The 25,804-nt window shown below is 37.7% G+C and overlaps 1 non-coding gene across 1 annotated transcript; it reads right to left on the reverse strand.

The window, feature by feature from the left end:
• Nucleotides 1–1,026: 1,026 nt before the first annotated feature.
• LOC129041830 (small nucleolar RNA SNORA25) lies at nucleotides 1,027–1,154 on the reverse strand. Its single transcript, XR_008503965.1, has one exon. It is a non-coding gene; the product is annotated as a small nucleolar RNA SNORA25 (small nucleolar RNA).
• Between the last annotated feature and the right edge of the window lie 24,650 nt (nucleotides 1,155–25,804).

Raw genomic sequence — 25,804 nt, forward strand, 5'->3', positions numbered from 1 at the left:
TTAAGATGGGGAGGATAGTCTGGATTATGCAGATGGGTCAAACGATGTAATCACATGTGGCCTTAAAATAGGCAGAGGGAAAAGCTGCTACATGAGAGTAGCAGGAGATATGACATAAGAAAGAGGTTGGGGCCGGGTGCTGTGGCTTACAGTAACACCAGCACTTTGGGAGGCCAAGGGGCGAGTATCGCTTGAGCCCAGGATTTCAAGCCAAGCTTGGGCAACATAATCAGACCTTATCTCTGAAAAAGAAAAAATTAGCCAGGCAGGGTGGAGCACACCAGTTTTCCCAGCTACTTGGGAGGCTGAGATAGAAGGACTGCTTGAGCCCAGGAGGTTGAAGCTGCAGTGAGCCATGATCATGCCACTTCATTTCAGCCTGGGCAACAGAGTGAGACCCTGTCTCAGGAAAAAAAAAAAAAAAAAAAAAAAAAAAGAGGTTGTAGTGATTTGAGGAAGGTCAGGAGCCAAAAATTGCAGCCAATCTTTCGAAGCTAGAAAAGGCAAATAAATGAAGAAATGACAGGTGTGCTAAAATCTCAGAATTTACCACTGTGGAATTCATCCATGTATTTCAAAACCACGTATACCCCAAAAGCTATTAAAATAAAAAATATATATTTTTAAAGCTAGTAAAGGCAAAGAAACAGATTCTCCCCTAGAGACTTCAGAAGGAATCAGCCCTGCCAACACCTTTACTTCAAGGTGTAAAGCTGATTCCAGACTTCTGATCTCCAGGACTGTAAGAGGATAAATGTGTTGTTTCAAGCTGCCAAATATGTGCTAATTTATTACAGCAGCAATAGGAAGATAATATAGCCCCATACACTAAGTCAAATGGAGGACAACTCCTAGTCTTCCTCTTACTTTCACTAGCAACCTCTTAGTTCTTTAAATACCACTAGGCTTTTTATTAGATCTTTGGCTGATTCTTCTCAGACTCCTTTGCTTACTCCTCCCTTTCTACCAAAATAGTACATGTTAGAGTTTCTTGAGACTCAGTCTAATTTTTTTTCTTTTTCTGAGTCTTACATCTCCTCAGGAAAACATAGCACCACTGAGTGCTTTGGCGACCTATAGAGAACTTCAATCTTTGGTCACAGCATTAAGAGCTCTTGGTTTCACAGTCCCATGAGCCCTCTTTAAAATGGCCTAAAGACTCCATCTAAAACCACACCATTTTTCACTTTCTAAGCAATCTTATCTACTCTGAAATCTCTTGAAAGCCATATCCCAAGTCCATCTGCTTAGTTACAAGTATATACACCTGCTTACTTTAGTTCCCTACTCAATTATCACACAGACATCCCAAATTTAATGTATCTACAAGTGAACACATTCCTTTCCTTCAAGCTTGTTTTATTTCCAGTATTTATTAATAATCTCAACAAAAGGTACCGCCAGGTTTTCTAATCAAAAACTTGGGATTTATTATATATGTCCCCTTTCCTCCCCTACCATATACAATCAACTACCAAGTCTGATAAAGTCTGCCACCTAAATGCCTATTATGGCCAATATCAATGAAACTAATCTAGTTCAAATCACAATCTCAGATATGACTAAATGAATGCAGTGGTCTTATGACATACCCACCCCCAACAGTGCACAATGTAGCAACACTAATTCAATTATGTTCAACCCCCCCACATACACAGCCATTCCCCCACATAATAGGCGCAGTGATATTTAAACACACACACAGTCACACACACAAATCCTATATTACCACGGACTTGCTTAACAATCTTTGCTCTTCGGAAATAATGTGATTCAGGAAATCTTTCCTTTAGACTTTGGTCCCTGCCTCATTCTTTATTTTCATTTCTCACTATTCTATGCATTTCTCTTAAATCACCTTCATGGTCCCCTTCTTTAGATCATTGTACTTTTCATTTTCTTTTTTCACAATTCTGGATCATGGAACTCTGAAAGTCTCTTTTGTGTGGAATTATTTCCCCACCGTCCCCTTGTTTTGCCTATCTTATTACCTAACTAGGTCCTATTCATGCTTCGTTCTCCTCTAAAACGTCAGGGACGTGTTCTCTGATATCCTCTCCAAAACTAGGTTAGAGTTTCCTGCTATGTGCTTCCATATTAAACTACACTTTGACTTCAAAATGCATATTGTATTTAAATATACTTAAGAAACATTGTCTTCTCCCAGTAGATATTTTTTCCTTTTTAAGCAGCATTATAAAAGTATAAATGAGGTACAATAAATTGCCATATTAAAAGTATAAAATTTCTTAAGTTTTCACATATATGGATACAGCCATGAAACCATCATAACAACAAAGATAGTGAACACATTCATAACCCCAAAGTTTCCTCTTGCCCTTTATTCTAACAAAGCCATACCATATTTGTCTTGTTCCTAATATTCCTGGCACACAGTGGCATTAAAAATATATTTGATAAATGAATTAAATAGCAAAATTGTTCATCAAAGGATTATAAGCACCAAAAGCAATGTGTCTTTGCTTTTGCAACTTTTGTAAAATAATGCAACCCTATGCATCACTGAAGATTATGCTTTATGAGAACGATACATTTTATTTTAATAAATTCAAGTAGAAAAATCAGATTAAACAGATTTATAAAATATGACTCTGAACACATATATTTACGTAGATTTATTTATGTGTAGCTAGAAAAGATAATGGACACTGACACAAAAACTAGCAATGGAGAAATTGCAGGTGATTTTAATTTTCTTCTTTGTGCTTCTCTGAAACTTTTAAAGACCATGTGTCATAATACGTTGAATGGGACCTTTCCTGCATTTTAAAATTTTGGCTAAAGCCCCGTGCTGTGGACAAGAAGTAGTAAGTATTTCCACATTCTAATCAAAACAGCCAAAAAGCTGTCAGATTCCCCTCTCTTGAGTTTGCTAAGAGGTAGCCAAATTGGTCTTTCTGCTGTCATACTCAACATTCTATCCAGTGTACAAAAGCTAACATCCTAATTTTGTTGAAGGGGAAAGTTGGCAGAAAGTAAGCCATTCTAGTTTATTTTCCACCCCATCCCATATCTGAAAGAAAGGCAAAGGGTGCCATTCCTTTAAGTGATTATTATACTCCAAAAAGAACTACTTTTAGAGATTAAGGATGGCATAAGAACTGGCATCGTTAACCCTGGCTGGATGCTTGCTGAGCTGCATTCGTGCACAGGCTCACACATGCTGCCACCTGACTGGAGTATGGTAAGAAAAGTCTTAGGAGCTTGAGGCTGTATCCTTTGGAATTTTAGAGTTACTGTCTTGCAATTTTTTTCAAGGCAGAAGTTTGACCACAGAGAGGGCAGCAAGAGTCAGCCCACCTTCAGAAAAGATACACTAGTTTCCTATGTGGGAAGTGGATCTACTAAGGGAGGAGACCACCCCTCACATTGTCTTATGCCCAATTTCTGCCTCCAAAGAAAGAAAAAGTAAAAACTAAAAGGCAGAAATGAAATCCACAGGCAGACAGCCTGGCGCCGGACCCTGGGCCTGGTAGTTAAAGATCGACCCCTGACCTAATCGGTTATGTTATCTATAGATTACAGCCATTGTATAGAAATGGACTGTGAAAATCCCTATCCTGTTTTGTTCCGATCTAATTACTGGTGCATGCAGCCCCCAGTCATGTACCCCTTGCTTGCTCAATCACGACCTTCTCACATGCTCGGCTCTTGAGACAGGAGTCTTGCCGATACCCCCAGCCGAATAAACCCCTTCCTTCTTTAACACGGTGTCTGAGGAGTTTTGTCTGCAGCTTGTCCTGCTACACAACAAAAAGTGGCAAGCTCGGGCATCTCCATGTGGCTTTCTTGGACTAAAAGGGCTTTCTGCCATGGCAGGGGAACACTAGCAGTAACGAGTGGTGAGATGAACCAATGTGGGCAAGAGCTGAGTTGCTAACTAGAGAGTGATGCAATACAGTTGTTCAATGGGGACCCAAAAGAGCCCACCTGTGCTCCATGGACAATTCAGCATTTAGCATGCGAACCCCTCACAGGGTATTGAGGACTAAAAGAGAACAAAATGAGCATCAATTAAACCTGTTTTTTCCTATTTACACAATTCCACACATGACCCCTTCTCCTGCCTTGACCTTGGAAGATTCAGAAGATGATAAATTGAGGATGACTAGGTGGAGATATAGAACACAGTGAGGTAGGCAGTACGGTTCCTTTCTATGGACGGGGCTTAAGGCCCACAGGCCTGGCAGTTCTCCGGTGTCTTTCGATCCCACACGTTCCGTTGTTGAACTCCTCAGGTGGATGGGAGGCAGGACTAGATTGCAGCTCCAAACAGAGCACCTTGCAAAAGTTCGCATTGTGAATTATAGCTCCAAACTGACTGCAAGAAGAAACCAGCAATCCCGAGAGGGCCCACAGACCCTCTGAAGGAAGCGGACTGCTCCTGTAGGACCCAGGAGACACCCCAAATACTGTGAGTGCCCCAACTGTAGAAGTGGGAAAGGAAGACCCTCCTCCCCCAAACACACACCTCCACTGGAGAAGTTGAAAGTCTGTTTGTGGGAGAAGCTGAGTCAATTTAGAGAGCCAAGCGAAATACAGGGTAGAGGAAGTAGCAGAAAGGCCCTGGGAGCTCACTGTGCCCCTGAGTAGGCCATTCCTGCCTGGCATCCCAGGGATCCATTGGGAGGGTGACCAGAGGAGCAGGAGGTAAAACTCCACAGGGAGAAGGAAATCTGTAGCTGAACTTTGTAACAATTTGAAGAGGGTGAGAAGCGTCCTGGCCAGAACTCCAGGGAGGGTGAAAATCCAGTGTGCGGACTCCACAGGTGGGGGAAGAACCAAGCCCTTTTCTTTCACAGCTGGGAGGCGGGTAGCCCAGGGCAAATTTTCAAGCCCAACATGCTTTCCACCTGGAAACAGACTGGGGGTTGTTGGGGTGTGCATGATGGGGGTGAGACTGGTGCTTCAGTTTGCGTGGGAGCTGCGTGAGGCCTGTGACTACTGGCTTTCCCCCACTTCCCTGACAACCTGCATGATTCAGCAGAGGCAGCCACAATCCTCCTAGGTACACAACTCCAGTGACCTGGGAATCTCACCCCCATCCCCCACAGCAGCAGCAGCAAGACTCGCCCAAGGAGAGTCTGAGCTCAGATGCCTAGACCTGCCCCCACCTGATGGTTCTTCCCTACCCATCCTGGTAGCTGAAGACAAAAGGCATATAATCTTGGGAGTTCTAGGGCCCAACCCACCACCAGTCCCTCTCCACACTACTACAGCTGATGCTTTCTGGAAAGCATCACCTCCTGGCAGGAGGCCAACCAGCACTAAAATAGGCCATTAAACCACCAAAGCTGAGGACCCCCATGGAGTCCATTGCATTCCCCTCAACCATCTTCACTGGAACAGGCACTGGTATCCGTAGCTGAGAGACCCATAGACAGTTCACATCACAGGATTCTGTGCAGACAACCCCCAGTACCAACCCAGAGTTGGGCAGACTCACTGGGTGGCTAAACTCAGAAGAGAGACAACAATCACTGCAGTTCGGCTCACAGGAAGCCACATCCAAAGGAAAAGGGGGAGAGCACTACATAAAGGGAACACCCCATGGGATGAAAGAATCTGAACAACAGCCTTCAGCTCTAAACCTTCCCTCTGATGGAGCCTACCAAAATAAGAAGAAACCAGAAAACCAACCCTGGTAATATGACAAAACAAGGCTCTTTGACACCCCCAAAAAATTACACAAGTTCCCCAGCAATGGATCCAAACCAAGAAGAAATCCCTGATATACCTGAAAAAGAATTAGGGAGGTTAGTTATTAAGTTAATCAGGAAAGGACCAGAGAAAGGTGAAGGCCATTGCAAGGAAATCCAAAAAATGATACAAGAAGTGAAGGGAGAAATATTCAAGGAAACAGATAGCTTAAAAAAAATAAAAAATTCAGGAAACTTTGGACACACTTTTAGAAAGCCTCAGCAATAGAACTGAACAAGTAGAAGAAAGAAATTCAGAGCTTGAAGACAAGGTCTTCTAATTAACTCAAATCAAACTAACAAATACAAAGAAAAAAGAATAAGAAGATATGAACAAAGTCTCCAAGAAGTCTGGGATTATGTTAAATGACCAAACTTAAGAATAATCCGTGTTCCTGAGGAGGAAGAGAACTCTAAAAGCTTGGAAAACATTCAGGGGAATAATCAAGAAAAACTTCCCTGGCCTTGCTAGACACCTATACTTCCAAATACAAGAAGCACAAAGAACACCTGGAAAATTCATTGCACAAAAATCTTTGCCTAGGTGTATTTTCATCAGGTTACCCAAAGTTAAGACAAAGGAAAGAATCTGAAGAACTGTGAGACAGAAGCACCAGGCAATGTATAAAGGAAAACCTATCAGATTAATAACAGATTTCTTAGCAGAAACCCTACAAGGTAGAAGGGATTGGGGCCTTATCTTCTGCCTCCTCAAACAAAACCATTATCAGCCAAGAATTTTGTATCCAGTGAAACTAAGCATCATATATGAAGGAAAGATACAGTCATTTTCAGAAAGATGCTGAGAGAATTTGCCATTACCAAGCAACCAGTATAAGAACTGCTAAAAGGAGCTCTAAATCTTTAAACGAATCCTGGAAACACATCAAAACAGAACCTCTTTAAAGCGTAAATCACACACCTATAAAACAAAAATACATATTAAAAAGCAAAAACAAAACAAAACAGAAAACAAAAGTACACAGACAACAAAAAGCACAATGAATGCAATCTCACGTTTCAATACTAACATTAAATGTGAATGGCCTAAATGCTCCACTTAAAAGATACAGAACCACAGAATGGATAAGAACTCACCAACCAAATATCTGCTGCCTTCAGGAGACCTACCTAACACATAAGGACTCACATAAACTTAAAGTAAAGGGGTAGAAAGAGACATTTCATGCAAATGGACACCAAAAGTGAGCAGGGGTAGCTATTCTTATATCAGACAAAACAAATTTTAAAGCAACAGCAGTTAAAAGAGACAAAGAGGGACATTATATAATGGTAAAAGGCCTTGTCCAACAGGAAACTATCACAATCCTAAACATATACATACCTAACAATGGAGTGCCCAAATTTATAAAAACAATTACTAATAGACCTAAGAAATGAGATAGACAGCAACACAATAATACTGGGGGACTTCAACACTCCACTGAGAGCACTAGACAGGTCCTCATGACAGAAAGTCAACAAAGGAACAATGGATTTAAACTATACCATGGAACAAATGGGCTTAACAGATATATACAGAAAATTTCATCCAACAACTGCAGAATACACATTCTATTCAACAGTGTATGGAACTTTCTCCAAGATAGACCATATGATAGGCCATAAAATGTGCCCTCAATACATTTAAGAAAATTCATATTATATCAAGCACTCTCTCAGACCACAGTGCTCCTGAATGAGCATTGGGTCAAAAACAAAATCAAGAAGGAAATTAAAACATTCTTCAAACTGAATGTCAATAATGACACAACCTATCAAAACCTCTGGGTTATAGCAAAGGCAGTGCTAAGAGGAAAGTTCATAGCCTTGAGCATCTACATCCAAAAAACTGAAAGAACACAAGCTGACATTCTAAGGTCACACCTCAAGGAACTGGAGAAACAAGAACAAACCAAATCCAAACCCAGCGGAAGAAAAGAAATAACCAAGATCAGAGCAGAATTAAATGAAATATAAACAAAACAAAAAAAAGATAAATAAAATAAAAAAATGTTTTTTTGAAAAGATAAAATTGGTAGACCTTAGCAAGATTAACCAAGAAAAGAAGAGAAAAAATGCAAAATGCAAAATTCAAGTGACCTCACTAAGAAACAAAACAGAAGATATTACAACTGACAGCACTGAAATACAAAAGATCATTCAAGACTACTATGAACACCTTTATGCACATAAACTAGAAAACCTAAAAGAGATGGATGAATTCCTGGAAAAATACAACCCTTCTAACTTAAATCAATAAGAATTAGATACCCTGAACAGACTAATAACAGGCAGAAACATTGAAATGGTAATTAAAAAATTACCAGTAAAAAAATCCAAGATCAGGTGATTCACAGAAGAATGCTACCAGACATTCAAAGAAGAATTAGTACCAATGCTCTTGACACTATTTCACAAGAGAGAAAGAAGGAACTCTCCCTAATTCATTTTATGAACCTAGCATCACCCTAATACCAAAACCAGGCAAGGATATAACTGTAAAGAAAACTACAGACCAATATCCTTGATGAATATTGATACTAAAATTCTTAACAAAACACTAGCTAACCAAATCCAACAACATATGAAAAAGATAATCCACCATGATCAAGTGGGTTTCATACTAGGGATGCAGAGATGGTTTAACATATGCAAGTAAATAAATGTGATACACCACATAAACAGCATTAAAAACAAAAATCACATGATCATTTCAGTAGATGCAGAAAAAGTGTTTGACAAAATCCAGTATCCCTTTATGATTAAAACTCTCTGTAAAATTGGCACAAGGGACATACCTTAATTTAATAAAAGCCATCTATGACAAACCCTCAGCCGACATAATACTGAATGTGGAAAAGTTGAAAGCATTCCCTCTGATAACTGGAAAAACACAAGGATGCCCACTCTGACCACTCCTCTTCAGCATCGTAATGGAAGTCCTAGCCAGAGCAATCAGACAAGAGAAAGAAATAAAGGGCATCCAAATTGGTAAAGAGGAAGTCAAACTGTCATTGTTTGCTGATGATATGATCGCTTACTTGAAAACCCTCAGGACTCCTCCAGAAAGCTCCTAGAACTGATAAAAGAATCCAGCAAAATTTCCGATACAAGATTAATGTACACAAATCAGTAGCTCTTCTATACAGAAATAGCAATCAAGCAGAGAATCAAATCAAGAACTCAACCCCTTTTACAATAGCTGCAAAAAAATAAAATAAAATACTTATGAATATACCTAACCAAGGAGTCAAAAGACCTCCACAAGGAAAACTATAAAACACTGCTGAAAGAAATCATGATCGACACAAACAAATGGAAACACATCTCATGCTCATGGATGAGTAGAATCAATATTGTGAAAATGACCATACTACCATACTGCCAAAACCAATCTAAAAATTCAACACAATCCCCATCAACATACCACCAACATTCTTCAAAGAATTAGAAAAAAAAATTTCTAAAATTCATATGAAATCAAAAAAGAGCTTGCATAGCCAAATCAAGACTAAGCAAAAATAACAAATCTGGAGGCATCACACTACCTGATTTCAAACTATGCTATAAGGCCATAGTCACCAAAACAGTGTGGTACTGGTATAAAAATAGGCATATAGACCAATGGAACAGAATAGAGAACCCAGAATTAAACTCAAATACTTACAGCCAACTGATCTTCGAAAAAGCAAACAAAAACATAAAGTGGGAAAAGGACACCCTTTTCAACAAATGGTTCTGGGATAATTGGCTAGCCACATGTAGGAGAATGAAACTACATCCTCATCTCTCACCTTATACAAAAATCAACTCAAGATGGATTAAAGACTTAAACCTAAGGCCTGCGACTATGAAAATTCTAGAAGGTAACATTGGAAAAACCCTCCTAGACATTGGCTTAGGCAAGGATTTTATGACCAAGAACCCAAAAGCAAATGCAATAAAAACAAAGATAAATAGATGGGACCTAATTAAAGACCTTTTTCACGGCGAAAGGAACAGTCATCAGAGTAAACAGACAACCCACAGAGTTGGAGAAAATCTTCACAATCTATAGATCTGACAAAGGAGTAATATCCAGAATCTACAACGAACTCAAACAAATCAGTAAGAAAAAAATGAACAACCCAATCAAAAAGTGGTCTAAGGACATGAATAGACAATTCTCAAAAGAATGTATACAAATGGCCAACAAACATATGAAAAAATGCTCAACATAACTAATGATCAGGGAAATGCAAATCAAAACCACAATGTGATACCACCTTATTCCCGCAAGAATGGCCATAATCAAAAAATCAAAAAACAGTAGATATTGGTATGGATGCAGTGAACAGAGAACACTTCTACACGGCTGGTAGGAATGTAAACTAGCACAGCTGCTATGGAAAACAGTCTGGAGATTCCTTAAAGAACCATTTGATCCAGCAATCCCACTACTGGTTATCTACCCAGAGGAAAAGAAGCCATTATTTGAAAAAGATACTTGCAGATGCATGTTTATAGTGGCACAATTCACAATAGCAAAGTCGTGGAACCAACCCAAATGCCCATCAATCAACAAGTGGGTAAAGAAACTGAGATTATATCTATAGATATATATACACACACACATATATATACACACACATATATATGTACAGAAACTGTGGTTATTTATATATATAGAAACTGTGATTATACATATATATTTTTATATGTATATTTATATATATTTATGTAGAAATATATATATTTATATAGAAATATATATATTTATATAGAAATACATATATTTATATATTTCTATATATTTCTATAGAAATATATAGAAATATATAGATTTATACAGAAATATGTAGATTTATATAGATTTACATAAATATATTTTATATTTATATATAATAGATTTATAGTTTTATATATATAATGGAATACTATGCAGCCATAAAAAAGGAATGAATTAACAGCATTTGCAGTGATCTGGATGAGATCAGAGAGTATTATTTCAAGTGAAGTAACTCAGGAATGGAAAACCAAACATCGTATATTCTCACTGATATGTGGGAGCTCAACTATGGGGATGCAAAGGCATAAGAATGATACAAAGGACTTTGGGGATTTGGGGGAGGAAGAGTGGGAGGGTGCAAGGGATAAAAGACTAAAAATGTGGTGCAGTGTATACTGCTCAGGTGATGGGTGCACCAAAATCTCACAAATCACCACTAAAGAACTTACTCAAATAACCAAATACCACCTGTACCCCAATAACTTATGGGAAAAAAGTTTGCACTCGTGTTTCCACATATTTTTTAGTCTCCTCGAAATTCTTGCTGTCACTGATGTCTTATTTTCTTCCATTTTTATTGGATAATTTAATTTGTATTATATAATTTTTTCATTTATTGAAAACAACAACAACAACAAAGAACACAGTGAGGTAACAGACCATGCTTCCCTTCTTTGTGGTCCAGCCAATGAGTCAGACTTGATTCTAGAGAATGGGAGAAGACTTAAGCTGGGTGCAATATTGAATTGTTTACATTCATTTGGGCTAAACCTATTTAAAGGTCACATTGAGGCTTAGTTGCCAAGGTAAGACTGTTCTTACAATGACCAGAAAGCCATGGTGTCTGTTGACAGTGTGACCCTTTAGTGCAGACAGGGACTTTAACAGCATGGTCCAAGGCACTTAGTGTAGATTATTATGTGCATTTCTTGTTTACATCGTCATTGAGTTTAGCCATTCTGCTATCCAATTATACATGTGTTAAACTTGTGTTATTTTTAAGTCATAAAGAACAAATTCTCAGAAGCCTTATTACAAAGCAATTCTCAGGGATGACGTTATAAAATTAAGGCATGGGTAAAAGTGTTGTATCAATATACTTTCATAGAACATCAATACTAGTTACCTTCTCCTCTAGATGTGGGCATCTAAGCATTGACCATAGTGAATGAGGATGACAGAGCTTTCTGAAGTTTCCTAGGCAGCATAGGCTTCTAAGAATATGTATGAATCAAGAGCAGGGACAGAGTACCTCAAAATATGACTAACTTAAGAGGATAGGATCCAATACAAAATGTGTTTGATTTCTATAATGAAAATAAGCAACATATATGCATATTTTAAGCACAGTGTTTTATGATGCTCTTTTCTACAGTTATGTGAATTCAGTGGAATGCAAATATTTGACCACAAAACAAATTCTGCTTTTACAATTTTCTCAAGATAGAATCTAGAATTGGAAATAATAGGCAAACTGTTACAAATAATGCTAAGCATCTTAATGTATATTGCTAGATTATTTTCTAAAGCTCAAAAGGAATTATAACCTCTTAGCATGTATTGAGTATTGACATCCTTTTCAAAATTGCTAACTCACTAAATAAGAGTATCTTATTAAACTTTGCACTTTTTTATTCTACTGTCCTTGAATGGTTCATTGTCCTCATTGCCATTTGTATTTATTGATACATTATTGTGATGTATCTATTTACATACTTTGCCCTTTTATGCTGTCAGGTTTTAGTGTCATTTTTTTCTGTTACTGATAAATTTAAAGGTACTTAAGATTTCTGTTAAATGTGGTTAATATAGTTGTATCAAAAGATGTTTCACTAATTTTTTATGCAGTAGTCACATAAGTTCAATTAATAAAGAAGCTTCATCCATTCATGTATTTATTCAATAAACTTAATCATTGATCAACTCTAGTGCTATGTAAAACAAGGACCATTCCCCAAGATGCTTATCAGAGAGAAGAGTTTGGCAAGTACCATAAAAGCAACCCAGGTTACATGTAGTAGTTTATATTAGTCTTCTTGGGCTGCCAAAACAAATCCCTCAGACTGAATGGTTTATGTAACAAAAACTGAAATTTATATTCTCACAATTCTGGAGACTGGAAAACCAAATTCAAGGTGTACAGCAGGGTTGGTATCCGGTGAAAGCTCTTCCTTTGTGTGGCAGATAGCCACCTCCTCACTAAGTACTCATAAGGCCTTTCCTAGGGTTATGCATACACAGGGAGAAAAAGAGAGAGAGAGAGAGCTCTGATGTCTCTTACAAGGATAATACTCCTATCAGATTAGGGCCCTACCCTTATGAAATAATTTACTTTTTTCCTCTGAATACAGCCAGCTGCATTTGGAGTTAGGGGTTTCATCACAGAAATTTGGGGTAGAGGGGAAACACAGACATTCAGTCCATAACATACTTTGAGTTATTCTCTCTTGGCAATGGTAAGAAAAATAGGAAATGTACTCATTTATTCATTCAGTGAACATTTATTGAGTGCCTAGTTCACACCAGGCACTAACTATGCTTAATGTTAGTAATAGTAGCTATTTTTCTGGAGGAGATAATAATCAAATGAAGAAAAAGAAGATATAAATCACAATGCAATTTGGATGCTGTAATATAACCACCACAAAGACTCTGAAAACACAAAAGAGGAAACAGATAAATATGTCTGTGGGAGTTGGGAAAGATAACACAGAAAAGCAAACATTTATTTGGGTCTTAAATGTTGGGTAGGATTGTGTAATGCAAAGAGAAAAAAACAGTTGTATCATGATCATGACGAGAATGGTTGCTCAGGCAATGTTTTGTGTTTGAGTCCTCACTTCTGAGTTGCAGATTTTTCTAAGACTCCTTTCTGAGTGGTGTGTTTGGAGCTTTGGATATACGTCTCACTCCGTCCTCATCTTCCTCTCACTAAAATTCTGTGAGTAAAATAATGGAAAGTAAGGGAAATCTGGCTATTGTTCTTGTCTTTCAAAGTTGGTGTTATCTGCAGTGCCCTCAAGAAAAACATTTCACTCTCATGTCATTTGGATATTGGTTTCAAGAAAATGCACCTCACACAGTGGTTAGGTTCTAAAGTCAACGTAGACATAAAGTGTGCTTATGATGGAAGCACACAAATCCTAACCAGCCATATAACTTTGTCTATGTCAAGAAACAATGTTTATCCTCCACTTGAATAACTCTTCCCAAAAAAGGTGAATATCTCGATTTAGATAGCCTAATAAGATTACTTTCGGTCCATTCTGAGATGGCCTAATAGGAACAGCTCCGGCCTGCAGTTCCCAGCATGATCGACACAGAAGATGGGTGATTTCTACATTTTCAACTGAGATACCTGGCTTATCTCACTGGGACTGGTTGGACAGTGGGTGCAGTCCACAGAGGGCTAGACAAAGCAGGGCGGGGTGTTGCCTCACCTGGGAAGTGCAAGGGGTCAGGGGATTTCCATTTCCTAGACAAGGGAAGTCATGACAGACTGTACCTGGAAAAACAGGACATGTCCACCCAAATACTGCACTTTTCCCACAGTCTTAGCAACTGGCAGACTGGGAGATTCTCTCCCGTGCCTGGGTCCAATGCCCATGGAGCCTTGCTAACTGCTAACACAGCAGTCTAAGATCGACCTGCAAGGCTGCAGCCTGGTGGGGGGAAGGGCATCCACCATTGCTAAGGCTTGAGTAGGTAAACAAAGCAGCCAGGAAGCTCGAACTGGGCAGAGCCCCCCACAGCTCAGCAAGGCCTATTGCCTCTATAGACTCCACCTCTGGGGGCAGGGCATAGCTAAACAGCAGTATTTGCTATTTGGCAATATTTGCTGTTCTGCAGCCTCCACTGGTGATACCCAGGCAAACAAGGACTGGAGTGGACCTCCAGCAAACTCCAACAGACTAGCAGCTGAGGGAACTGACTGTCTGAAGGAAAACTAACAAACAGAAAGGAATCACATCAACATCAAAAAAAGAACATCCACACCAAAACCCCATCTCTAGGTCACCAACATCAAAGACCAAAGTAGATAAAACCACAAAGATGGGGAGAAACCAGAGCAGAAAAGCTGAAAATTCTAAAAATCAGAGCACCTCTTCTCCTCCAAAGGATCACAGCTCCTCACCAGCTATGGAACAAAGCTGAATGGAGAATGACTTTGACGAGTTGACAGAAGTAGGCTTCAGAAGGTCAGTAATAACAAACTTCTCTGAGCTAAAGGAGCATGTTCTAACCTATTGTAAGGAAGCTAAAAACCTTGAAAAAAGGTTAGACAAATAGCTAACTAGAATAAACAGTGTAGAGAAGACCTTAAATAACCCGATGGAGCTGAAAAACATAGCACAAAAACTTTGTGACGCATGCACAAGATTCAGTAGCAAATTCAATCAAGTGGAAGAAAAGATATCAGTGATTGAAGATCAAATTAATGAAATAATGCCAGAAGACATGATTAGAGAAAAAAGAGTAAAAAGAAATGAACACAGACTCCAAGAAGTATGAGACTATGTGAAAAGACAAAAATCTACGTTTGATTGATATACCTGAAAGTGATGAGGAGAATGGAATCAAGTTGGAAAAGACTCTGCAGGATATTATCCAGGAGAACTTCCCTAACCTAGCATGGCAGGCCAATATTCAAATTCAGGAAATACAGAGAACACCACAAAGATGCTCCTCGAGAAGAGCAACCCCAAGACACATAATCATCAGATTCACCAAGGTTGAAACGAAGGAAAAAATGTAGAGGGCAGCCAGAGAGAAAGATTGGGTTACCTACAAGGGGAAGCCCATCAGACTAACAGCAGACCTCTCAGCAGAAACCCTACAAGCCAGAAGAGAGTGGGGGCCAATATTCAACATTCTTAAAGAACAGAATTTTGAATCTAGAATTTCATCTCCGGCCAAACTAAGTTTCAAAAGTGAAGGAGAAATAAAACCCTTTACAGACAAGCAAATGCAGAGAGATTTTGTCACCACCAGGCCTGCTTTACAAGAGCTCCTAAAGGAAGCACTAAACATGGAAAGGAACAACCAGTACCAGCCACTGCAAAAACATGCCAAATTGTAAAGACCATTGATGCTATGAAGAAACTGCATCAATTAATGGACAAAATAACCACCTAACATAATAATGACAGGATCAAATTCACACATAACAATATTAACTTTAAATGTAAATGGGCTAAATGCCCCAATTAAAAGACACAGACTGGCAAATTGTATAAAGAGTCAAGACCCATCAGTGTGCTGTATTCAGGAGACCCATCTCATGTGCGAAGACACACATAGGCTCAAAATAAAGGGATGGAGGGAGATCTACCAAGCAAATGGAAAGCAAAAAAAAAAAGCAAGGGTTGCCATCCTAGTCTCTGATAAAACAGACTTTAAACCAACAAAGATCAAAAGAGACAAAGAAGGCCATTACATAATGGTAAAGGTATCAATTCAACAAGAAGAGCTAACTATCCTAAATATATATGCACCTAATACAGGAGCACCCAGATTCATAAAGCAAGTCCTTAGAGACCTAAAAAGAGACTTAGATTCCCACACAATAATGGGAGACTTTAACACCTCACTGTCAATATTAGTTCAATGAGACAGAAGGTTAACAAGGATATCTAGGACTTGAACTCAGCTCTGCACCAAGTGGAACAAATAGATATCTACAGAATTCCCCACCCCAAATCAAAAGAATATACATTCTTCTCAGCACCACATCTCACTTATTCTAAAATTGACCACGTAATTGGAAGTAAAGCACTCCTCAGCAAATGTAAAAGAACAGAAATCACAACAAATTGTCTCTCAGACCACAGTGCCATCAAACTAGAACTCAGGATTAAGAAACTCACTCAAAACCACACAACTACATGGAAACTGAACAACTTGCTCCAGAATGACTACTGGGTAAATAACGAAATGAAGGCAGAAATAAAGATGTTCTTTGAAACCAATGAGAACAAAGACACAATGGTACCAGAATCTCTGGGACACATTTAAAGCAGTGTGTAGAGGGAAATTTATAGCACTAAATGCCCACAGGAGAAAGCAGGAAAGATCTAAAATCGACACCCTAACATCACAGTTAAAAGAACTAGAGGAGCAAGAGCAAATGAATTCAAAAGCTAGCAGAAGGCAAGAAATACCTAAGATCAGAGCAGAACTGAAGGAAATAGAGACACAAAAAACCCTTCAAAAAGTCAATGAATCCAGGAGCTGGTTTTTTGAAAAGATCAACAAAATTGGTAGACTGCTAGCAAGACTAATAAAGAAGAAAAGAGAGAAGAATCAAATAGACACAATAAAAAATGATAAAGGGGATATCACCACTGATCCCACAGAAATACAAACTACCATCAGAGGATACTAGAAACACCTCTATGCAAATAAACTAGAAACCCTAGAAGAAATGGATAAATTCCTGGACACATACACCCTCCCAAGACTAAACCAAGAAGAAGTTGAATCTCTGAATAGACCAATAACAGGATCTGAAATTGAGGCAATAATTAATAGCCTACCAACCAAAAAAGTCCAGGACCAGATAGATTCACAACCAAATTCTACCAGAGGTACAAAGAGGAGCTGGTACCATTCCTTCTGAAACTATTCCAATCAATAGAAAAAGAGGGAATCCTCCCTAACTCATTTTATGAGGCCAGCATCATCCTGATACCAAAGCCTAGCAGAGACACAACAAAAAAAGAGAATTTTAGACCAATATCCCTGATGAACATTGATACAAATATCCTCAATAAAATACTGGCAAACCAAATCCAGCAGCACATCCAAAAGCTTATCCACCACAATCAAGTCAGCTTCATCCCTGGAATGCAAGGTGGGTTCAACATATGCAAATCAATAAACACAATCCATCACATAAACAGAACCGAGAAAACTACTTGATTATCTCAATAGATGCAGAAAAGGACTTCGACAAAATTTAACAGTCCTTCATGCTAAAAACTCTCAATAAACTAGGTATTAATGGAACGTATCTCAAAATAATAAGAGCCATTTATGACAAACCAACAGCCAATATCATAATGAATAGGCAAAAACTGGAAGCATTCCCTTTGAAAACTGGCACAGGATGAGGATGCCCTCTCTCAGCACTCCTATTCAACATAGTGTTGGAAGTTCTGGCCAGGGCAATAAGGCAAGTGAAAGAAACAAAGGTTATTCAATTAGGAAAAGAGGAAGTCAAATTGTCTCTGTTTGCAGATGACATGATTGTATATTTAGAAAACCCCATCTTCTCATCCCAAAATCTCCTTAAGCTGATAAGCAAATTTAGCAAAGTCTCAGGATACAAAATCAATGTGCAAAAATCACAAGCATTCCTATATGCCAATAACAGACAAACAGAGAGCCAAATCATGAGCAAACTCCCATTCACAACTGCTACAAAGAGAATAAAATACCTAGGAATCCAACTTAGAAGAGATGTGAAGGGCCTCTTCAAGGAGAACTACAAGCCACTGCTCAAAGAAATAAAAGAGGACGCAAACAAATGGAAGAACATTCCATGCTCATGGATAGGAAGAATCAGTATCGTGAAAATGGCCATACTGCCCAACGTAATTTATAGATTCAATGCCATCCCCATCAAGCTACCAATGACTTTCTTCACAAAATTGGAAAAAACTACTTCAAAGTTCATATGGAATCAAAAAAGAGCCCACATAGCCAAGACAATCCTAAGCAAAAAGAACAAAGCTGGAGGCATCATGCTACCTGTCTTCAAACTATACTACAAGGCTACAGTAACCAAAACAGCATGGTAATGTTACCAAAACAGGTATATATTGACCAATGGAATAGAACAGAGGCCTCAGAAATAACACAACACATCTACAGCCATCTGATCTTTGACAAACCTGGCAAAAACAAGAAATGGTGAAAGGATTCCCTATTTAATAAATGGTGCTTGGAAAACTGGCTAGCCATATGTAGAAAGCTGAAACTGAATCCCTTCTTTACACCTTATACAAAAATTAATTAAAGATGGATTAAAGACTTAAATGTTAGACCTAAAACCATAAAAGGCCTAGAAGAAAACCTAGGCAATATCATTCAGGACATAGGCATGGGCAAAGACTTCATGACTAAAACACCAAAAGCAATGGCAACAAAAGCCAAAATAGACAAATGAGATCTAATTAAACTAAAGAGCTTCTGCATAGCAAAAGAAACTATCATCAGAGTGAACAGGCAACGTACAGAAAGGGAGAAAATTTTTGCAATCTACCCATCTGACAAAGGGCTAATATCCAGAATCTACAAAGAACTTAAATAAATATACAAGAAAAAAAAATCCAAAAGTGGGCAAAGGATACAGACATTTCTCAAAAGCAGACATTTATGCAGCCAACAGACACATGAAAAAATGTTCATCATCACTGGTCATCAGAGAAATGCAAATCAAGACCACAATGAGATACTATCTTAGGCCAGTTAGAATGGTGATCATTAAAAAGTCAGGAAACAACAGATGCTGGAGAGGATGTGGAGAAATAGGAATTCTTTTACACTGTTGTGGGAGTGTAAATTAGTTCAACCACTGTGGAAGACAGTGTGGCAATTCCTCTAGGATCTAGAACTAGAAATACCATTTGACCCAGCTATCCCATTATTGGGTATATACCCAAAGGACTGTAAATCACGCTACTATAAAGACACATGCACATGTATGTTTATTGTGGCACTATTCACAATAGCAAAGACTTGGAACCAACCCAAACATCCATCAATGATACACTGGATTAAGAAAATGTGGCACATATACACTATGGAATACTATGCAGCCATAAAAAAGGATGAGCTCATGTCCTTTGCAGGGACATGGGTGAAGCTGGAAACCATCGTTCTCAGCAAACTATCACAAGGACAGAAAACCAGACACTGCATGTTCTCACTCATAGGTGGGGACTGAACAATAAGAACACTTGAACACAGGGCGGGGAACATCACACACTGGGGCCTGTTGTGGGGTGGGGGTTGGGGGAGGGATAGCGTTAGGAGAAATACCTAATGTAAATGACGAGTTGATGGGTGCAGCAAACCAACATGGCCCATGTATAACTATGTAACAAACTTGCACGTTGTGCACATGTACCCTAGAACTTAAAGTATAATTAAAAAAAATTACTAGCTACTTAATACATTGAGAGTCTGATAATGATGTCTTTTTACTATTCTGAAAAAAAGATTACTTTCATTGTTATATTAAAATATACGTACCAATTATAAACATAATCTCAAAGACTCAAATTTGTAATTTTTTCTTACAGTATGCTAGAGAACATTAGTAAGAATTATTTGGTTATGCTCAATTAACAAAGAGAACCATAGCATTTGAATATTATTGACAAGAAAAAAATCCAAGAATCATATTTGAATACTAAGTCCTTGGCAATATTTTCAGTGCCTTACAAGGAACATTTCAGGGCATCCTCAAAACAACCGCATGAGGTAGGCATTGTTGTTATCATCTCCATTTTTCCTATAAGACGTAGAGAGGCGAACTAATTTGCCCAAGCTCACACAATAGAATGCAGAGCTAGGATTTCATCCTGATAGTCTGACTACAGAATGTCTGGTCCTAAATGCTGAAATACACTGCCAAACAAAAGGAAAGAACTGCTGATCAGTAACGTAGAGAAAGAATTTGATTAAAAAGCAAAGGTAAAAGCAAAATTTTACCTGTGATAAAATGATTACTTCCTTATTGTCTTCTACAACCTTACCTTCTAATTTCTCAAATTGCATCAGTGTTATTATAATTACTAGTAACAACCACTCCCCCACCAAAAAAAAAAAAAAAAATGTCACACAAGTCTATGGTCTATTTAGGAATGTAAAGAAAGGAAAAGCCTAGCAGCAAAGCAGAAAGAAAATAATTTTTACATATTTTTACATATTATTAAAAATCAGCCTTGTATTTCCCTTTTATGAGTAGCATCCCAAAGACCTACAGTGTCTACTGTGTTAAGTGTGGGTTCAAGAGATTAAGGGCACTGATGGGCCTCTGGTTCACTGTTATTTCCTTCTCCTTGCAACCTCACATCGCTATACATCTGTTTTGTTGATTCAGAAGAGCCCTTGAAATGCTTTACAGTTGATTTTGACAAGTGCTACAATTTGATAGGGAAAGATAATTCTTGCTGAGATGATTTTCGAAGTACAGAAATTATACTTTTGAGTAGATATTACCTTTCTTTATGATCAGGATTTTCATTTAATATACAGCACACTTAAGCTTGGTAATCACATTTTCCTTTTTCTGAGAAAAATGATGGGTGTCTTTGATCTCATATGTTAAGGCATTACACATTAAAATCTTATTCCAAATTCTGATTGTTTTCTTTGTTGCAGATAAAGCATGTCTGCCAAATTTAAGGATATCAGATTTATAAAATGCTATATGAATATGAAGTGGGATTATTAATTAAATGAGATACTCCTGATCACATGATTGGGCTCATTGATGAGTTCCTGGGATGTATATTTTCTGCATGCCTCTAAATCCACTAAACTGAAAATTAATCAGTAGTGTCTTAAAGACCACAGACTTATTACTGACAGAATAATCACTTTTAAGAAATAAAATACATGAGTGTGATTTTAATTTATATTTTAAAATATTCCTTTATCATATAGACGTTCCCATTAGTTTAATTATAAGAGAATATTTTAATATTTGATATTCGAGAAAATTCTTAATGAAAAATTATCATTGCTTTGCTTTGTTTCACTAATGCTATGTCAGAGGTTGACACAATTTTAAAGAAAATCAAGGTTTAAAGCTTATCTAATGCCAACTCAAGATTATAACTGGCCAGGGGCAGTGACTCATGCCTGTAATTCCAGCAATTTGGGAGGACGAGGCGGGCGTCTCATGAGATCAGGAGATCGAGACCATCCTGGCCAACATGGTGAAACCCCATCTCTACTAAAAACAAAAAATTGGCTGGGTGTGGTGGCGCATGCCTGTAATCCCAGCTACTCAGGAGGCTGAGGCACGAGAATAGCTTGATCCCAGGAGGCTGAGGTTGCAGTGAGCTAAGATCGTGCCACTGCACACCAGCCTGGCAACAGAGTGAGACTCCCTCTCAAAACAAACAACAATAAACAAACAAACAAACTAAAGACTCTAACTTGGTTTAAAGCAGGCTGAATGGTTCAGTGCTTTGGGATCTCAGCCCTGTTTGCAAGGTTCATCTCAACATAACATCCTAAGTAATTAAAGCCTTTATTATTGATATGATGGAAACTAAAACTTGATCCATGCCTCCATGTTAGAAAATAATTTCTAAGTATTCCATCCACCTTTGTAGAAGTTTCTACATTATTTTACAAAGATAAATGGAAATACCTTGTTAATGTGGGATAGGCTTCACAGTTACATTGAAGATGCTATATACCGCTGCCAAACAGTACTGGTGTCAGTACTTCAATACAGTTAAACAGCATCTCAGAATTCTTATTCTGCTACTTGGGTTCATGTTGTCAATGTGGTTTTTCCTAATCACTATCCAAATTCTAGGTCCAACAAATAATTCCACCCGGAATTTCTAAAGTGGGTGTCCTCAGCCACTTTAATCAAATATATTAAATGTATTTAATATACATTATTAAATCTTGTTTCTTGAAATAGTTAAGAAGAAAGACTTGAGTTTGTACTTTTTTTCTGCTATTTCTCAACTAAGGAATATTGAGAAATTCTTTACCTGTCTAAGCCACAGACTCCAAATTGTCACACTGAGTGTCCGGGGCATATTATTTTCCTAACAAAAATTCTGAGAAGATAAAATAAAATAATGAATGCAAAGCTAGCCCAGTGTTTGGTGAATAGAAAAATTCTCAAAAACTGATGACTGTGATTAATGCTTTTTTCATCACTGATGCCACTTTCCTAGTTACTACCCCATGCCAGGTTTACTACAACAAATATATATCCTAATGCTTTATTCTCCATTTCCACCCATTTCAGTTCTGTTATGCAACAACTCTATTTCATATAAAATATTGCTTTCATTTTGTAACTTCTCTGTTAAAAATAGGCTGTAATTCATAAGAAAATCCCTAGACTTCTAAGATTTCTATTATCTGGCTTCAAACCTTTCATAGCCTATGCTTCTATTATTCCCATGTAGATACCTGTTCTCTATTCTCACTGGATTACCTTTAGGTTGCCAATTTCACCTCACATTTTCACGCTTGTGTACCCTTTCACCTGTATAGGGAGGTAAATACAATAATCAACTAACTGCAGGACTTTTTGAAACTTTTTTACGTGATAGAATTTTAGCGTGTTCTCGGACTGATTTTGAGCATACCTATGATTAAGCCTCAACTATCTAGATAAAAAGAAACAAGAACTATCAAAACTAATTTAATTTGTCATTAACTGTGACTGGACTCAAACCTATTGGTTTCTACCCATGTTATGGGTATGTATGGGTATTTGTTTATTTATTTCAGAATATGTATGTATGTTTTTTTTTTCATTTTGGTTAAGAGCAGCAATTTAACTTCATATGACTTTCCCCTCAATGATTAACAAGAGTTCACCTTCTCAAACTCATTGTTATAGAAAAGGCTGTAGAAAAGTGGCTGAATATATACTGATCACAGACTGAACCTTCTAAATTTAACAATGGAGTCAGTCCTTATTTTCAGCTCATTTAACTGTGATCCTCCCATTTGATTGAAAAAGGGAGAGATGAAGAGGGAGAGAGGTGAATCTTTCCATGTCCCTCTTCAATACAGAAGTGAGTATAACAGAATAGCTCATCCCAGTCAGAGAGGAGACAAGAAAATTATGTTAGATAGAATTAGATCATTCCTCACCAAGAAGCTTTTCTTTTTTTCCTTTTATATTTTGAAAAAAGTTTTATTGAGGTGTAATTAACACACTATAAAATTCAGCTTAAGTGTACAGTTCAGGAAATGTTAGTAATTTCATACAGTCACACAACCATAACCACAATTTTTTTTTAAAACACTTCCATTGTCCAAAGCAGGGGGCCCCAGTCGGACTATGGCCTGTTAGGAACTGGGCTGCATAATTACCACCTGAGCTCTGCCTCCTGTCGAATCAGCAAGGGCATTAGATTCTTATAGGAGCGTGAACCCTGTTGTGAACTGCACATGCGAGGGATCTAGGTTGCACGCTCCTTATGAGAATCAGTTCAATGCCTGATGATCTGAGATGAAACAGTTTCTTCCCGAACCGCCCCCCTGCCACTGCTGCCCCCATCCATGGAAAAACTGTCTTCCATAAATCTGGTCCCTGATGCCAAAAAGTTGGAAACCACTGGTCCAAATCACTTCCCCACATAACCAATTACAGTCAGCTCCCCATCCCACTCCATTCCCAGGAAAACACCAATCTGTATTCTGCATCTATAACTTTGCCTTTTCTAGAAATTTCATGTAAATATAATCATATAAATATGTATTATTTATTTCTGACTTTTTTCACTCAGCATAAAATTATTAAAGATCATCTATGTTTCTTCATTCATCAGTAATTGATTCCTTTTCATTGCTGAGTAGTGTCTCATTATATGGAAATGTCACAAATTGTTTAGCCATTCACCAGTTGATGTTCATTTAGATTTTTCTAGTTTATGTTGAATAAGAATGAAGGTGCTAAGACACATACATACACGTCTTTATGTGGGCATATATTTTCACTCCTTTTGGGTAACTACCTAAGAGTGAAATTTTTGGGTCCTATGGTATGTGTATGTTTAATGTCTTAATAAATTGCCATGCTCTTTTCCAAAGTTGTGTACCATTTTGATTTCCCACCAACAGTGTATGAATGTCTCAGTTTCTCTGTATCTTCAAAAATAATATTATCTTTTTTTATGACAGCAATTCCATTGGGTATGTTGTATTATCTCATTGTGGCTTAATTTGTAGTTCCCTATCGGATAATATGTTAAGAATCTCGCAATTGTTTCTTATTCACATATCATCTTTGGTGTCTATTCATAGCCTTTACCAACTATGAAAATTGAGTGGTCTTTTTATTTAAGTTGCAAAATTTTTCATATATTCTGCATAGAAGTGCTTAACAGATACATGATTTAGAAATATTTCCTATCAGTCTGTGGCTTGTCTTTTCACTTTATTAATGACCATCTTGGAGATAAATGTTTTACATTTTGATGAACTCGAAGGTATATATTTATTTCCTCTTATGAACCATGGGGATAGAGTGTTCTATCAAGTTGATAGTGTTGTTCAAATATATATTCTTCTTTTCTGTTTAGTGATGAAACAGAAAATAGTATAGTCTTAGTTATTACTGAGAAGTGAACATTAAAATCTTCAAGTATAATTGTTTAATTATTTGGTTTTTACATTACATAAGGTTTTTATGTATTTTAGGGCACTGCTATAATGTGCATACACATTTATGATTATTATATCTTCTTCATGTATTGACACTTTGTTTTTTTTTTTGTTTTTGTTTTTGTTTTTGTTTTTGAAATGGAGTCTTTCTCTGTCGCCCAGGCTGGAGTGCAGTGGTACGATCTCAGCTCACTGCAACCTCTGCCTTCCAGGTTCAAGCGATTCTTCTGCCTCAGCCTCCCAAGTAGCTGGGACTACAGGCATGCACCACCATGCCCAGCTGGTTTTTGTATTTTTAGCAGAGACAGGGTTTCAACATATTGGCCAGGCTGGTCTTGAACTCCTGACCTTGTGATCCACCCACCTCGCCTCCCAAAGTGCTGGGATTACAGGCATAAGTTGGCCTGTATTGACACTTTCATCATTACAAAACATCCATCTTTCTCTCCAATATTAATTCTGTATTAAAATTTACTTTATCTGATATTAGTATGGCCAGTTCAGCTCTCTTACAATCATTGTTTGCATAGCATACCTTTTACTTTCAACTTAATTGTGTACAAAACTATACTATTTTGTAGGGAGCAAAATAGCTGGATCTTTCTTTTTAGTTTAATATTGCAATTTCTGACATTTGATTATTTAGCTTTTGTTTTGAAGTTTTCACTAAGTATAGCATTCCAGATTGACCTTTTTTATTCTTTCAGTACTTCCAAAAATGTCACTTCATTGTTCTTTCAGTTAGCAATTTCTGACGTGAAGTCTGATGTAATTCTGTTCTCTTTCTCTGTGTTGTCTCACTTTTACTTTGGCAGGCTTTATAATTTTCTGTACTTTGCTTTGACAGTTTGACTATCATGTGCCTAAACAGGTGTCTTTACTGTGTGGTGTGTGTGTGTGATCACATTTATCCTGCCACACATGCTCA

Source organism: Pongo pygmaeus, chromosome 6, assembly GCF_028885625.2.
Source record: "Pongo pygmaeus isolate AG05252 chromosome 6, NHGRI_mPonPyg2-v2.0_pri, whole genome shotgun sequence".
NCBI classification, from domain to species: Eukaryota; Metazoa; Chordata; class Mammalia; order Primates; family Hominidae; genus Pongo; species Pongo pygmaeus.